The sequence below is a fragment of the Cryptomeria japonica genome, chromosome 11 (assembly GCF_030272615.1).
Source record: "Cryptomeria japonica chromosome 11, Sugi_1.0, whole genome shotgun sequence".
Classification (NCBI taxonomy): Eukaryota; Viridiplantae; Streptophyta; class Pinopsida; order Cupressales; family Cupressaceae; genus Cryptomeria; species Cryptomeria japonica.
Genome location: NC_081415.1, coordinates 585,034,129 through 585,052,497, shown reverse-complemented (window position 1 = coordinate 585,052,497; position 18,369 = coordinate 585,034,129).

The following is an 18,369-nucleotide window of genomic DNA, read 5'->3' as shown; positions in this document are numbered from 1 at the left end:
GTTTGACTTGAAGGCAAACCCCCAATCCCAACCCCTTTTCCTCTTTTTTCTATGTGTAGGTTGCAGGTGCACAGCTGTATTTGCAGATTTGGACTTCATTTTCAGAGGCAGAAAAACCCTTTTTGGCGTGCAGATTTTTTGGAGGACCATGTGCACTTTCAACACAGTCCTGACAACTTTCGCTCAAATTTGCAGGGGAGCTTTGTCTTGACATTTACTATCGATTCCAGGTGCACAACTTCATCCCGCATTCCTATCTCAAGTTATAGTCATTTCTTTGTCTCTTTTACACTTAGTCTTAAATCACATAATTCAACCTGTAGATAGGAATTTGGAATGCATCAAAGCAAATAGAAATTAGACTAGCTCAACCACAAAAACTAGACTGCAATGATAAGAAATCCTAAAAACATTCAATAGAGATATGAAAACAAGACATTCAAATCAAATGCAAACCATTACAAATGTGAATATCTCCTCCATAATTCTCCATTGTCCTTCTTTCTCCTTCAAATTGCTTTGTTTGTGGATCTCACCTACAAATGCAAAGGCATAGCATGAAAGCAAGATGAAATGGCAACGTAAGGATACTAGAAGCGTGATTGATTCTCTGAAAATGTGATTAATTGATCCTTTGATTGAAGAAACTCATCCAATTTATAGACAAATTGGAGAGACGACAAGATTAGCATGAAGAGATTTGAAAGGAAATTTCAAATCAAGGATGGAAAATATGACAAATTATGACAAAATTGACATTTTCTATGCAAGATTGATTGATTGACAAATTATGACAAAATTGACATGCAAGATTGCTATGCAAAATTGATTGATTGACAAATTGTGACAAGATTGAAATGTCATTCCCATGAAATTAGGGGAAATATTAGAAAAATAGGAGAAAATAGAAAATTAGGTTAGAAATGATGAATTGGAAATTAGGAAATTAGAAATTAGAAAATTAGGTAAATTAATTAATAATTTTTCATTCATTAATTAATTCACAAAAAGAGGGGGAATTAATTAGCCAATTAAATAAATATTTAATTTTGACAAGAAGACTTAGGATAAATTAATAAATTATTTAACCTAGATGGAAAATGACAAACAAGATTAAATGAACAAATCATAAAACCCTAGAAGATGAATTAGAAATGCAAGGATGACAATTTGGTCTTGACAAAAGATAATTGATGTAGGGTCGATCATGATTCTGATTTTGATTGACAAAGGACCAATGCTGATAAATGATTGAGATTGATAAAGAGATCAAATTGATAGGTGCCAATTGACATGATTGAAGAGGACAAGGATCGATGACGAATCGATCGCAAAATGACAAGATTGACAGGTTGATAAGGATCGATGACGAATTGAACACAAGATGACAAGATTGATGACAAATTGATTGCAAAATGACAAGATTGACAAGTATCAACAGAATCCTTTAAACATCTTACGGATTTTTTATCTCACAAACACTTGTCTAAAATTTTCAAATTGTCAAATCCAGTTTCCAGATCGGGAAACTTTTTATCCATATCATTTAACACACTTTATCGTGAAGGGGCATCTAAACCTTCATTCTGATAAAGTAAGATTTGAAATTTCCAAAACAAGAATCACCTAAATCCAAACAAATCAAAGGAAATAATTGATCACTCATGCATGACTAATCCCCTTATTCTGAGAAGAAAGAACCTCTATCGTAACATCACGTTGAAGAAACAACCTAGCTTTTCCAAATTCATCAAGAGAAATAAGTTTTTATACATCAATCGTCAACTCTTCAAATCCCATCAGGTATTTCTTCATCACGTCAAACGTTATATCCAAAACAAATCTAGCGAATTTGACAAAGAACCCCCGAAAACAAGAGCATACTGTCAAAAGTCTACTTTTAATCAAAAAATAAACCACAGAGGAAAGATCAATCCAGCCTTCCTGCCCGACGAGTGCATCACATATAACACATCTCAACCAGAACCATCAACACCCGAGAAACACATCGAAGAGGACTTTGTTCCTTTCACCACTGAAAGTTTCTATTAAAATGCCTGTCACTCGCTCTCAAAGAAACAAACAAAGCGAGACACCCGCGGAATCAAGTATGAATCGCAGATTATCAAATCCTTTTGAAGTTCCATCCTTAGAAGAGCCTGAAATTACTGATGCAATTCTTCAGGAATGTCAAGAAAATCCTTCATTCCAAAAACTCATCGAAAAACTCATGGAAAATGACAAAGAAAAATATCTACTCATGCTTACGAGTAAAGGCATTAAACTTCCTGAAGACTTCAACGCAAATGTCTTTCAAACTGGGTCTCAACAATATACATATCAAGGATGACAAAGAGAAGAAGAAACTCGCATACCTGAGCAACATATTCTAGAACAACATATACCAGAAATGCGAATACCTGAATTTGAAACTCCAGAACAACACATACCATTTACTACGCCTTTTCAGTTAAGAACAACTACAAGGGCATAACTCTTCCCTCGGCAAGATAATGCGCCCTTGGTTGCTCTTACTCAACAAATGCAAATGTTGCAAAGACAAATACAAGATATGCAACAAGGGACAATAGTGCGGTACTCTATAAACAAAATCTGTCCTTATCCATTTGATAGAAGATTAAACATGGTACCTTTTCCTCCAAACTCAGGCATTCCCAAATTTGATAAATATGATGGGAAAAGTGATCCTCGGGATCATGTTCAAGAATTTTGCACCATGAGTCTTGAATTCGCTCATGATGACACTTATCTAATGAGGTTGTTCCCAAGAAGCCTGGGAGGACAAACAATGGAATGGTTATCCAAGATTACACCACCTGTCAGATCATTTGATGAATTGGTTAACAAATTCATCACCCACTATTCTTATAACATCCAACATGCCATAACCATGCTAGATGTTTGCAACACCAAACAAAAGAACAATGAAACACTCATGCTATTCCTTCAACATTGGCGACGCATGGTATCAAGATATCCTTGAGATATTCCTGAAAAAGAGAAAATGGAAATCTTCATTGATAACTTAAATGGCGAAATGAGTTACAGACTCAAACTTCAATGCATACCATCTTTCGCCAAATTGATTGAAAATGGCATTCAAGTAGAGGAAGCTTGTGTCAAAAAGGGAACACTCAAGTTCTACAAGGAAGGAACAAACTCATCAAACTACAATAACCAAAACAATACCAATCTTGACAAATCTCGATTTTGGACGCGAAACAAAAACGAAGGCAACAATGAATCATATGATCCCAAATCTAAACAACCAGTGCTTGCCTTATAAGGAAATACTCAAAATGCAAAAAATCCTAAAATGCTACTCCCAGTGCTAACACATATGCACCAAACAATGCTCAAGGACAACTCAACACCAACAACGCCAATGATAATCAAAACAAAAACCTGAATCCAGGACCTAACAACAATGCACACAACAAAACCAACAATTTCCAAAAGCATATCTTCACACCACTGGGCCAACCATTAGAATCCGCATTCAGAGAACTGTTGGCAAACAAGATTCTTTCTTTGCCTCCAATCAACAATTATGAACCCCCAATCAAACCACCTTGGTGGAATGATTCACACTATTGTGATTTCCATCGCAACAAGGGTCATAGAACAAACGAGTGCATGAGATTGAAACACATAATCCAGGACATGATTGATCGAGGTGACTTAACGGTGGATGGTCTCAAAACAAATAATGATCACGAAGCCTTCAAAAATCCTCTCCCAAATTATAACAAAGATGGAGCATCAACTTCAAATGATACACACGGAGCTTGTATTAATCACATCTACAACAACACAATCAACCACATATCAGCTGAAGACAATCAAGTCAATGTCATAACCATTCGAGATAGGCATGATCATGAATCTGTCAATGTGACAACTCGGACTCAGAAATATGTCTTGAAGGGACATACTGCACCTCCAACTGCCACACCAAAGATCCAATACGACTTGGTTAACCAACTACGCAAGACTCCAGCTCAGATATCTATCCTGGAATTGTTGAAACTATCTCCAAAACACAAAGACATATTGGAGCAAGCGCTATTGGAGACAAATGTACCTCAAAATCTGGATACAGATAGATTTCAAGCCATGGTCGCCCATATGACAGAATCTCATAACCTCACCTTCTCAGAGCATTATAATACTTCATTGAGTCACCTGCATAATACTCCTCTACATATTGAAGTCATTATTTGCAAACACCGCATAAAAAGAGTCTTAACAGATGGAGGAGCCGGACTTAATATATGTACTTTAAAGCTTATCCGTGCACTAGGCTTTTCAGAAGAATCTATTGATCCTTGTAAAAAGATTACCATAAAAGCATATGATGATGAGAAAAGGTCCTCTAAAGGAACAGTAATATTACCTATTCAAGTAGGACCAGTACAAAAGGATACTATATGTCAGGTCTTAGATATTGATCTCACCTACAATATCTTATTAGGACGACCCTGGATACATGAAATGCAAGCAGTACCTTCTACATATCACCAGTGTGTCAAGTTTCCTTATGATGGACAAGAAATCTCCATATCAGCTGATCACAATCCATTTCAACATTGCAACACAATGGGGGCAGCCCAGGACAGTTTGGTTCCTCATAACAGAGAAAAGCAGCGATCTTCGACATCCGATCCACCAACAGCAAAATCCAACTCCTTATGGGAAGACTTCAAACAGAAAATGCAAATCAAAGACCAGGGCATGGGAAAATATTCTATGGAGCCTTTATGTTTGACTAGATTGCCAACATCACTTAGATCGCATGGTTTATCTACTATATCAACACATCTGGCAACTCAACCCATCACTAAATTTGATGGTACCTTCATCCAATTGGGTACTCTAGCACATGAATCAGAAGATAAGGACGTTCTTAGCTGGCTATACAAAGATGAAGAAGAAGCTAATAGAGCAGCCGCTCTAGACATTGTTCTACCAACGCACTTGTACGGAAAAGGCTACTTGATCATGAAACAAATGGGATATGGCGGTAAAGGACCTATTGGGAAACGCAAAGAAGGAGTCACTGAACCTATAGATCTTCCTTCACAACCTAGTAGAAATAAAGCAGGATTAGGTTCTAAATTCACCTTCCTATTGAAACGGCCGCCACACACAAATGCAAAACCTCAATGGAAGGAAAAGAAGAAGTACAAGGAAGAATCCTGGCAGGAAGCACTCTTTGAATCAACAGAAACAATCTGCAAGGCACGAGAACGTCAAGATCAGAAGTTGCATCAGGGAAAGCTTTTAAATCATAAGAAGGCCATATCTGCAACAGTGGCTCATATTAACACACCAATGGCTCAAGAACAAAACATGTCATCACAAGAAACTGTCATTCCTCCCCGAGGAAGCACAATCTATGAACAAATCCAAACCGTGGAAGATGGATCGGATACAGAATCAACACAAAATATCAAAAAAGTATCCATCATCAAAGATCTGTTTTCACCATACAACATACCTGTTTGCAGCATAGATAGAATTTGGGATGATGCCTATGAGACAGATTCCAATGAATATGAATGGGGTACTTGCTCCAATACTACTACAAATATCCCAGATGATACTGAGTTCCATTTCTCAAGAAGAACATAACGCAGTAGATAGACCTCTTGAATTTGGACCACAACATATCTATGACGTTTAGGAAAGCGAACAGAAATATTACGAACAAGTCTATGTAGAAGATGATACCATCGAAGACTTCGATAAAACCCTAGACTTCTTTAAAACCAAGACCCATCACGATGACAACTCTATCCTAACACTTACAGTAGCCGAACTTGACCCACCCAACGATTCCTTACCACTTGTCTTCCCTGATCTCATCGACTGGAATGAACCTGAGACCCATGATATACCAATTTTCCCAGATGATGGATCTATTGTCCATTACCTATGTACAGTAAATCCCGAAATAGGCTCTACCAGTGAACAAAATGATGATGTCTGTCCATCAGGGAGTGCCAAGTCTCTTAGTCGCAAAAATGAATCAAATAAAGAATCTAATGTTGAAAACCAGTTAATGGCAGCTCTAGATCCCAAAAAAGTAAAAATAAAGGACGCATCTGAGGGTGAAAACCTTTTTAAGGCACCTAACGATGGGAGACTTGACACTCTTCCTGAACATTTTCATGAGCGATCACCCATATTGATTGAGCCCACTCAATCAATCAACATTGGTACCATAGAAGCAGCCAGAAACATTCACCTTGCAGAATCTCTGACAAAGGAGGAAAGATCGGCATTCATCATCTTCTTTAAAGGACAGCAAATTAACTTTGCCTGGTCATATGCTGATATGCCTGGAGTTGATCCACACCTAATCATGCATCACTTGTCCATCTCTATAGGAGTCAAGCCAGTCAACCAAAAGCTACGAAAGATGAATCCACAGGTGGCACTCATGGTCAAAACTAAATTAAAGAAATTATTAGATGGTGGATTCATTCGACCCATTGACTATGCAGAATGGATTTCCAACATTGTTCCAGTGTCAAAACCAGATGGTAGTATCAGAATATGCACCGACTTCAGGGATGTCAATAAAGCTTGTCCAAAGGATGACTTTCCTCTACCAAGTATTGATATAATTGTAGATCTTATAGCAGGCCATGCAATGCTCTCATTAATGGACGGTTTCTCAGGCTATAATCAAATCAAAATAGCTCCTGAAGATCAAGACAAAACAGCATTCACCTGTCCTTGGGGAATGTACTGTTGGAATGTTATGCCTTTTGGCTTAAAGAATGCGGGAGCCACTTATCAAAGAGCAATGACAACCATATTCCATGATATGATGCACACATTTATGGAAGACTATGTGGATGATTTACTAGCAAAACCCTTCACCAGAGCTGAACATCTCGGCATCCTAACAAAGATCTTTGATCGATTGCAAAAATTCCAAGTCCGACTCAACCCTAAGAAGTGTGTCTTCGGGGTTACATCATGCAAGTTACTAGGCTACATAGTCTCAACTAAAGGTATTGAAGTTGATCCAGCAAAGGTACAAGCCATCATGGACATGCCACCACCAAAGAATATCAGTCAACTTAGATCTCTACAAGGACGACTTCAATTAATCAGGCGATTCATCGCTCAACTAGCAGATAAAAGTCTGCCATTTAACCACTTGCTACACAAAAATGTACCGTTCAGATGGGAGACTAAGTGTGTAGAATCTTTTACCAAATTAAACAGTACCTAATGAATCCACCGGTTCTAGTACCACCAGTTGCCGGAAAGCCTCTTATACTATATATCTCAACAACAGATATTTCACTGGGGGCACTATTGGCACAAGAAGATCAACAAGGAAAGGAACGCGCCATATATTACATCAATAGAACATTGAATGGCTATGAGCTCAACTATACATTCATTGAAAAGGCTTGCCTAACAGTGGTTTTTGCATCTCAGAAGTTCTGACATTATATGTTAGCACACACCATAAAGCTAGTGGCAAAAATTGATCCTCTCAAGTATCTACTCAGCAAGGTAGCTCTCACAGGCCGATTGGCTAAATGGGTCATGATTCTCAGTGAATTTGACATCCACTACACAGAAAGACGAGCCATCAAAGGACAAGCAATTGCAGATCAGCTGGCTAAAGCACCGCTACCAGGAAAACAAACCATGGACATCGAATTTCCAGACAGGGACGTTTTTGCTCTTTCTTCCAAACAATGGACCCTATATTTTGATGGATCCTATACACAACATGGTTCAGGGGCTGGCATTCTATTCATCACTCCTGAAGGACACACTATGCCAAGATCATACAGGCTTATGTTTCCATGTACAAATAATGTGGTTGAATACGAAGCATTGGTCATAGGCATCAAAATGGTCGTCGAATGGAAAATCACAAAATTAAAAGTCTATGGAGACTCGCAACTGGTCATCAATCAAATCAACAACAACTATCAGACAAAGGACGACAAGCTACTACCCTACAAACAGATGGTGGATGATTTCAAACAGTATTTTGTGCACATCACCTTTGAACAAATACCAAGGTTGAACAACAAAGCAGCCGATGCAATGGCTACGATCGCTTCATTACTACAAATTCTAGAACAACAGAATCGTTATGAGTTCCTGGTAGAGCAACTGTTCTCCCCCGCCTATGACCACTCTGAATCCCAGGTTATATATGCCTTGACTGGTTCAGATTCTCCGTTATATGGACCAATATATGACTACCTCAAGCATAATATCTTACCCGTTGACCAATCCCGTAACAAAAAACGTAACTTTATCCGACAAGCTGCCCGTTACACCCTTACCGCTGATACCTTATATCGTCAAGGTCTAGATGGTACTCTTCTTCGTTGTCTTGATCGTAATGATTCTGATTCGGCTTTACACGAGCTTCATGAAGGTATTTGTGGTACACATTCCAGTGGCACTACTCTTGCTAAAAAGCTTCTACAAATGGGATACTACTGGCCTACAATGGAGAAAGACTCATATCATTTCGCCAAGAAATGTCCTAAATGCCAGATCCATGGCAATCTGATACATGCACCAGCATAGGAACTGCAGCCGTTTACAACATCCTGGCCCTTTTGTCAGTGGGGACTAGACCTGGTTGGCAAAATTCATCCTTCATCTTCAAATGGACACAAGTTCATTATAACTGCAACATAATACTTTACCAAATGGATAGAAGCAGTTCCCATGACCACAGTGACCGGGAAACAAATTGCCTCTTTTATCCTAAATTATCTGATCTGCAGATATGGTATTCCAAGTTCAATCATCACAGATAATGGACGACCTTTCAAAAACCAAGATGTACAGGAACTATGTGAAAAATTCAAAATCCAACATCGGTTTTCTACACCATACTACCCACAGGGAAATGGTCAAGCAAAAGCATCTAACAAGACAATCCTAAAAATCCTCAAGAAAACAGTGAATGATGCAGGTAAAGATTGGCACGTACAACTCAATCCAGCACTTTGGGCATACAGGACCAGCATTTGCACACCTATAGGAGCAACACCATATTCATTGGTATATGGATCAGAGGCTATTTTACCCTTAGAGGTAGAAATTCCATCTCTTAGAGTCTCTTTGAAAGGTTTAATCCCCGATGAAGAGTATCGAGTTAACCGACTGCAAGAACTGGAACTATTAGATGAAAGACGCCAACATGCTTATACTCATCTCAAAGCATATTAGCAACGCATGTGCAGGAGCTACAATCATAAGGTCATTCCTCACAACTTCAAGGTTGGTGATCTAGTCCTCAAAGAAAATCCAAGAAATCAGCAAGATCGAGAAAAGAAAGGGAAATTTGAACCTAACTGGTTGGGTCCCTATGTCATCATATCAGTCTATGGATCAGGTGCATATCAGCTAACAAATTCTGAAGGAGATGTGCTCGATGATCCAACTAACAGCATTCATCTGAAGAAGTACTATACTTAAGATAGCCTAGTGCACGGAAAGAGCCAAAAACAAACAAAAAAATAAAAAAATCCAGAAAAAGCAAAAATACAAAGTACAATAAAAACAAATGGTGAAAACCTGGTAAACAGGCGCCCTTGTGAAAGACCGGTTCCTTTATCTATATCCATGCCATTTTATCCATCAAAACACTATTGGCCATCACCCGACATTTAGCATATATCCATTCAGGACATACTTAGCGTAGTCACTATCCTGGGTTATCCACCTATATCTATTCTCTTATCGCATTCCACCATGGCTTGGAAATCACTGTACATAATCGTATCCAGAGGTACACTCATCTAGGGGCATTAAATTGTTCAAACACTTGCAAACATTCAAGACATTCCAACTATTGCAAAACTCAGACACATGACATCCAACAAACACAACTACGCTTCATCACAACAACCAAGACAAAAACAATACACAGGAATCTCAAGGATGGATGATTTTCTGAAGTACTAAATGTTGCATTATCGCATAAAAGTCTTGATTATTTTGCATTTTGAACTTTTTAATTGTTGGAATCTCCTCCTTATCTCATAAAAAGCTTCAAAGCTAGAGATCATGAGGAACTTCCAATATTTTCTTAGTCTTCTGTCTGGGTGCCGATCACTTGTACTGTGTAAATATTTGCCTCGAGACGTGATACATTACATATCACTGAAGGCCTGATTCCATTTCACGCATATAAATGATCTACTCTTGTCTGTTTACGCAATACGCACTCAGGTCGTCCTGGTTCAATTATACCTTGACGCTTGTGCTATCTTGCAAAATCAAATATCATGTAAATTTTACTCAGGTCATTATGGTTCAATTATACCATTATGCTTGAATAAATTTTCAACATATCCAAAAATCAATAAATGCTCCATGATGATATTTACAAAGAAAGCAAATAAATGGTTATATCGGATGGCAAATACAGAATGAGAGATGCTCCAAAGACAATTAGTTGCATTTCATTTTACAATTAGTTACATATCATTCTTATATCATTCATTACATATCATTTTGCATCATTATTACATCATTTTTTACATCATATCATATTACAATTAGTCGCATATTAAATCATACATCTCATTTTCAAGATACATCTCACAGCATATAAAAGCATACATCCTGCATCATACATTACATCATCTATGTAAACATTGCATCATCATATGAAAAGGAACTAGCACACATAAACATGCATCCATCTACACATCACATGATAAAAAATGGTGCCATCCATATATATATCTCAAAAATGATCCAAAATGTACAAAATATGTCAAAACTGTGTCTAGTACAAAGAGTACAATGCTCAAAAATACAACAGAGACCATGTCTCTCAAGTATGACTATCTCCTGACGGAGATGGTTTAGCTCCAGATGCACCCACCCCTGGATCTCCAGGAGGGTCCTGTCTCGCTCCCGATACACTCGCCCCTGGATCTCCAGGAGGGTCCTGTCTCGCCGGCCCCGTCACTCCTCGACTCTCAGATCGTGTACCAGCAGTTCAAGATCGACTCGATCTCGACTGTGCAAAGCTCTCCACTTGCCGATCTCTGGGTACTGCAGCCTCATAATGCTGCCTATAATACTCAGCCGCCTGCACTCTCCGCGTCAGCTCTCTAAGGGTGTCTCTCAATGGACCACCTGCCGCTGCTCTCTGCACAGTCGCCAACACCTCCTCCGCTCGACCCCGCCGCTCTATCTCAGTATCTCTCTCAGCAGTCAACTGCGAGATCTGTCGCTGATATGTCAAAATCTATGCCTGTAGCTACTGAACGGTAATCTGCAGCGTCCGGATCTGTGCATCCTCTACATGACCTGGCACTCGAACCCGCAGCAGTACCTGTGCTGGAGCCACCCCTCCCACTCGGCCTGTCCTAGGTACGGGAGGTGGGAGTATATCTACCCTCCTCCTCTGTGCTGGTCTGCCCACCTCCTCCTCACCTCCCACTCCAGCTAGTACCTCCGTCACTCTCCCCTCTCTCCCGGCTCCGATAGCCAATCCTCCTCTCCCTCTCTCAATCCTCCCCTGCCGTACAGCTCTCTCCACACCTCTACCACCCCGCCTCCCTCTGGCTCCTCTACCTCCTCCATCATCTCCATTGTCTCCATCATCTCCATCATCTCCCCCCTCCTCGCCATCCGAATCAAATGCTGGCCTCATCTCCTCTGGATCTGAGATCCTCGCCACTGCCCGCGCAGCAAACAAACGGGCGAACTCGTCTGTCATCCCTGCATCCTGTATCTCTGGGGCATAGTCCCAGATCTATCCTGCTAGCCCTGTAAACTCCTCTATAGCAACGGCACTATCAATAGTCGGCCCCCAATCGGCCACATCCTGCTGCCGCCATGCATATAAACATGCTCCTTGAGGAATCCCCTGCTGGCGACCGAACTGCCGCAAAACTCGGGTCACCAAAAACCGCTCAATTACAGACGGGGTCCTCCCAATCAGATACCTCGTCATAAAAACAAAAGGCATCTCTATCCCATCCTCTGCCCATACCTCGCAGCCTGTATACGATCTCCAGGTGACCGTATCTATATCATCAAACACCCTCCTCCAATGCTCTAGTTTGCCCATCTTACGTTGGACAACTAGGCCTCTATATCCGTAGGCATATGCAGCACCTACGGGCCTGTCTCTATCTGCTAGTGGCCTCGCTACTGGGATATGCTCCCAGCACCATACCTGTAATAAGGTCACACCCGCTGATAAGCTACCATAACTGAGGTATACTACCTCATGAAGGCTCCTGTAAAGATGGGCCAGCATCGCTGACCCCCATGAAAATCTCCGGCCCTGTGTGACCATCTGCTCCAGAACCAGCCCCCATCCCACTGAAAATCCCTTTGACCTGCGATCAGGACAAAGGAATCCCCCAATGAATCCTGCCAATACAAATGGCAGCGGTGCATAATCCAAATCCAGAAACTCCTGCCAGGGAATCTCATATCCACAGACAGTCTCATCATGAAATATGCGGCGTAGTGCCTCTGTGTCGCCCTCCTCTGACTGCTCGTAGGGTAGTAGTGCCCCTACCACAGGAATGCGCAAAATCCGGTAGCAATCCTCCGGTGTCACTGTCATCTCTCCAGTGGCAAAATGAAAGGTGTTCGTGTCGCTATGCCACCTCTCTGCCAATGCTGTCAAAATTCCCCGGTTCACAGTGAACTGAGGCATATCCAGAAGAGAGGTCAATCCACATCTCTCTATAATGTCCAAATCTGCCTGGGACAGACGTGGTATCAACGTCCATGGTCTCGAGAATCTCTCCCTCGACTGCACAATACCCAATCACTCCTGTCAACAAACCAAACATATCCAATATCAGTTTCCACATCAAAACAAAGATCTCAAAATCAAACTTACATCAACAACATGAAACAATTTGCTCATCTACAATCAAAGTTCAAAATCCTATCATTTCATATCAACTTGTAAAACAACTCAAGTTTTCAAAAACCATATCAAAACTTGTAAAACAACTCAAGTACCAAAATCACATAAACTTGTAAAACAACTCAAGTTTCCCACCCATATCAGCTTGAAAAACAACTCAAGTTTCCAACCCATATCGGCTTGTAAAACAACTCAGGCTTTCCCACACATTGAACTTGAAATAGACAACGCAAATACATCATATTCTGATCAAAACAACAGCTTGATATCTATACATAACTTGGAAAATTGTACATCAAAACAAGTTATACAAATACTCATCTTGGATAAATTTATCAAAACACGACAGGCAAACAAAAACAAATTTTCAACTCGGCCAAAACTGCAAAAATTTTCGGATGCGCTAAAACAGACCTTCAATGCGCTAAAACACCCCCATGCACTAGGTTGCCTCTCCTATGCGCTATTCTATCCAACCTATGCGCTAGTTCTAGTCTACGCGCTGAACTTTTCACCCAATGCGCTACCTAACCCATCCCCTGCTCTAGACTATGCCTACGTGCTAATCTACCCTCCCTGAGCGCTACCCTTTTAACCCTATACGCTAGGTTAGTCCTACGTGCTAATATGCCCTTCCTACGCGCTACCCTTTTAGCTCTATGCGCTAGGTTAGTCCTATGCGCTAAACCCCCTTACCTATGTGAACCCCGACGGCTCCTATGCGCTAGGTCATACCTACGTGCTACCCTGTTGATGCGACGCGCTACCCAAACCTTTGCATGCGCTATTCTACCTGCACGCGCTAACCTAATACTTTTATGCGCTAGCCTATTTTTTCGGATGCAACCCCTAAAATTGACTTCAATGCGCTACTCTAAACTTCGTATGCGCTAAACTAAGCCTTAGACGTGCTAAACCGAAAAGCCCGAACTTTAAAATTCAAAAAATGACTAAAAATGACAAAATGAAAAATCCAAAAGGGGTCAGAACATTGACTTACTGGTGGTCCACGCGCTGCAGGTCTCCGATATCTCCGGACGCGCTCGAAACGGTGTCTGTGATAAGGAATAGGCATTTTCTCTCCAGAGCAAATTCTCCTTCTTCAAAGTCAACAAAGCACAAATGAACCTAATTTGACCCCTTTTCCCCTTTTATAAGAGAAAAATGAAATTAGGGTTAGCCAACTGGACCTGTACTATGGTTGCGGTCTCACCTATACCAAAACAGTTGTAACTTATCAGGAGATGAATCAATCTACACACCTTTTACATGCCCGACATCATACACATCATACGAACTTCATCAAATTAAAATAAAAAATTTCTTTCAAAAAAATTGATTCATCTCCCGAGGGGGCATCACACATCAAATATCGAATCTGGGGCATCACATCAAATCTGGAGCACGACTGGCAAATCACAAGAGCGACACAAAAATTGCATTTGATCATAAATCACAAAAACACATCATTTTTCTTTGAAATAACATGTGCACACACGTCACTTCAAAGAGGGGCAAAATGTAGACGTATAAAAATGACCATATTCCTAAATGAATATTTTATGTTCATTTCTCTATTTAATTAAATCCAATTTAATTAAATTATCCACATTCTTCTATTTTATTAAGTAAATTACTCAATTTATTTAAATAAAATTCACTATACCATTTAATGAATAAATCATTTTATTCAATTAAATCCCCCTAGCCACTTTTAATTAAATTCAAATTTAATTAAAATAGTTATCCTAAATTGAATAAATCTAATTTATTCAATTTCCCCAAATTACAACCAAATTGAATTAAATAATTTAAATCAATTAAATCCTATTATCCCTCCATCCACTTGCAAAATCCCAAACCCCTTTCTAATCCCTTCTAGAATCTTCTAATCGCTTCTAATTAACCTAAACCCTCCTCTAAACTTTGTCACATCCCTAAGCAAAGGGAAGTCACTTCTCAAAGCCTCAAAGTCTTTGATAACCATTAAAGGCTTTCAACCTTCAACCACTAAATGTTTCAAAGTCTTGGATAACCTTTGAAAGCTTCCAACGTTCAACCACTTAATCCACAAAGTCTCCAATAACCATTAATGGTTAACCCAAACCCTCCTACATGGTTAAAACATTTGTTTTGACTCAACCTCTACCCAACCCAAGGGTCTCATCAGGCCTTTAATGCTTTGACCATGATTATCTCTTAATCATTTGCACAAAGGTTTATCCTTGGATTAACTCCTAATCCAGTGGGTAATCCTAACTTAGACTTGACCCTTAGCCTCTAGATAACCATGAGGTCTTCTCAGGCCTTTAATGCCTCCAACCCCTTTTCTCAACCCAATCCTATGATGACACTTGTCACCATTTTATTGGTGCCAATTGTGCACATGGATCCCCAACTTTCAAACTTGGCCCTTGATTAAACCATTCAATCTTGACCATCCATTGCCCTGTTTGTGCTATAAATAGAGCTCTCATTCCTCCATTCAAAAACAATCATCCTTCAAATTTGTAGCATCACACTTATGCTCAAATATATTCAAGCTTTCATTTCATATATGCTCATCATTTAGCCTCTCTTTAAATTAGGAAATAGACTAAATATGCATGCTTAGATTACTTTCTTTATCATTTTAGTTCAATCATAGACTAAATATAGTATGCTAGGATAGTATTCATACTAATCTTGTCATCTTATCATTTAGTTTATTGCATTTTAGCATCATACATAGCTTACAACACATCTCATACTAAAATCAATCAAAAGCATCTCTCGTTCTCATATTTGCCATCCCTAAACCATTTTGCTCAATGATCTGAGAGCAAAAACGTTGGTTTGAGGGACATTGTGAGATAGAGAACCATGGGACCCTCCTTGGGAAGCTGAGTAACACTACGTTACTCCATAGCTTGCATCAAGAAGTCCTGTGTGTGTGTGTGGACTGGTATTAACTAAATTTTCACATTTTAAGTTTTATAAGTCCACTTTTTCCGCATACAACTAGATTTGCACTTCATACTACTCCTAGATTTAGTAGGATCTAGTGTTGTCATATAATCAACAATATCTTCAACACCTGCTTCTCTATTATTGTTTTCCACCTAAAATACAATGTCAATTTTAACATATAGTCAATCCAAAAAAAATAAAATTAAATAACACAATGTAGATTGAACCAAAAAGCCATACACTTACTCCTAATTTGTCCATTTTGGCTTGCAACCCACCTCGGCTAAATGGCATATATTCAGCCCTCACATTATCTCTTGCTATCTTGCCTTTGTGACTCTTTGTTAAATGTTCTTTAGAATGCATGCTTTATTTCAATGCCTCCCACTGTTTTGGAGATAGAGTGGAGTCAGACCTCTCTTTTCCCTCCATGATTTTTTTTTTGCAATTGTATCTAAAATTGTTCATCAAAAGTCTCATCTTGTTCTTATAATATTTTCTTGAGATTTGTCCACCAATAGTGTCAAAGATATTTTCCATTTTTTGAATAATATTTTCAACACTTCGTGGATCTTGCTCTACAAAATTTGATTTACAAATATCCAAATGGGCCCTACATCTTATGCCCAACTCAGTGGCCCACCTTGCAGCATTTTGCCCAATGGGTTCACCATCTCTTGACACCTCAAATAAGAACAGCTTCTTCCCTTCTAATTTTCTTTCTTTTGCATTCTTCTCTATAGATCTATATAAATCTTGACTCAATCTCTTTCTTTTAACAAAAGCGGACACATCTTCTGTTAAACCACTACCAATATTTCTAGTTGATCCAGTAGTTCCATCAAAAGTTGCAGATGTAACAGCTTCACCCTGAGGCACTGGAACTTCATTCTCCTTTGCCACATTACGTATGGCATAAGTAGATAGATCAGTAGTGGTCTCTATAGATTTCACTTCAAACACATCCTTTAAACTTGAATAAATCATCTGCAAATTCATTACTCCTTTTCTCTTATGTTTTTCAATAATTTCTCTTAGACTTTCTGTTAAGAGATCACTATGCAGTATAACAAGTTGCACATCACCATGTGGTATATTAGGTTGCACATCACCATGTGCTTTGTTAGATTGCACATCACCATGTTCTTGGTCAGATTGCACATCATTACAACTATTATTTTCACCAACTACATTTGTTGAGTCACAAAAACGTTGGCTTCTACGAGTTGGCCTCATTGTATCTTTACTTTCTTTTTGTTTTTTCTCTACATTTTCTATGCACTATTTTTCTTGCCTGGAAAGCAAAAAAATATATCATATCATGTCTTATATACATAAAACTCTTTCCTATAACATTTCATTAAATAATATTTAACAAATAATATACTACATAGTGGATTTACAACTTGCCTGTTTGTCAAACCAACATGTGATAAAAAATCATTATTTTTGGCCACACGTTCTTCACGAGAGCGCTCATAATCTATGATTGGAACTACAACAATATGATCACTATCATCTAACTTGTGCCTTAAATTCTTTTTGGTCATTTCTTAATGTCCAAATAAACAATAATGTATAATTAGCTCATCAAACCGAAGAGATCTCATTACCAGAAAAAATATAGTGTATAATCTAAAGGAATATCAAATCCAAAAGAATCAGAATTTTTAAGTAGATTTGTAGATTTGAAGATACACAGTCTACAAAAGTATTACAATATGAATGTTATCATTCAAGATCTTCACACTCTATGTTTAGCAGCAAACAACAATGACAGATTTAAAAGCATACCACTGTCACTAATTTCAGATCTACAAGATTAGATGTCAAAATTTTAAGACAATTGAAGGCTACAAAGATGTTACAATTTGAATGTTATTATTCTTTAGATATGTTGTTCTTTTTCATAGACCACAAACAATATTAGTCTACAAATAAGTTTGTATAATCGCAACACTATCAACAATCTTTTGATGACCTGCTCATACCACCTTAAATAGAACTCATTAGAAGAGATATGTCGTGCTTTAAGATGGTGAAAGTCACATCTTCAAGGGATAGAACAAAGATAAAGAGTTTTAACAACATACTCCAAGGACCCATACAAATGGAATAATGGTTTGTATAGTGAGAATTAACTGTCATAAAGACCAATATATTCTAAACCCAAAGCATATCAATGTCAAGAAATACAATCATCATTCTTATAAATACTTCAATAAGTTCATGAGAATAAAGCCAAAGGGGGATTATTATTGTCAAAAATATTTATTGAATTATGCGGCAGTGATAATACAAAGCAACAATGAACTTTTTCAGTTCACAAAGCATATCTCAGTGAATCATAGTTTGATACATAGAACAGTGAATCATCTAGAGCAAGCATAAGGTAGTAACAAACCATACCATGATAGTCATAGAGCTAAAAGATTGTCATTATATAGCAGTCCCAATAGATACAGAGCAATCCATGATACAAAGAT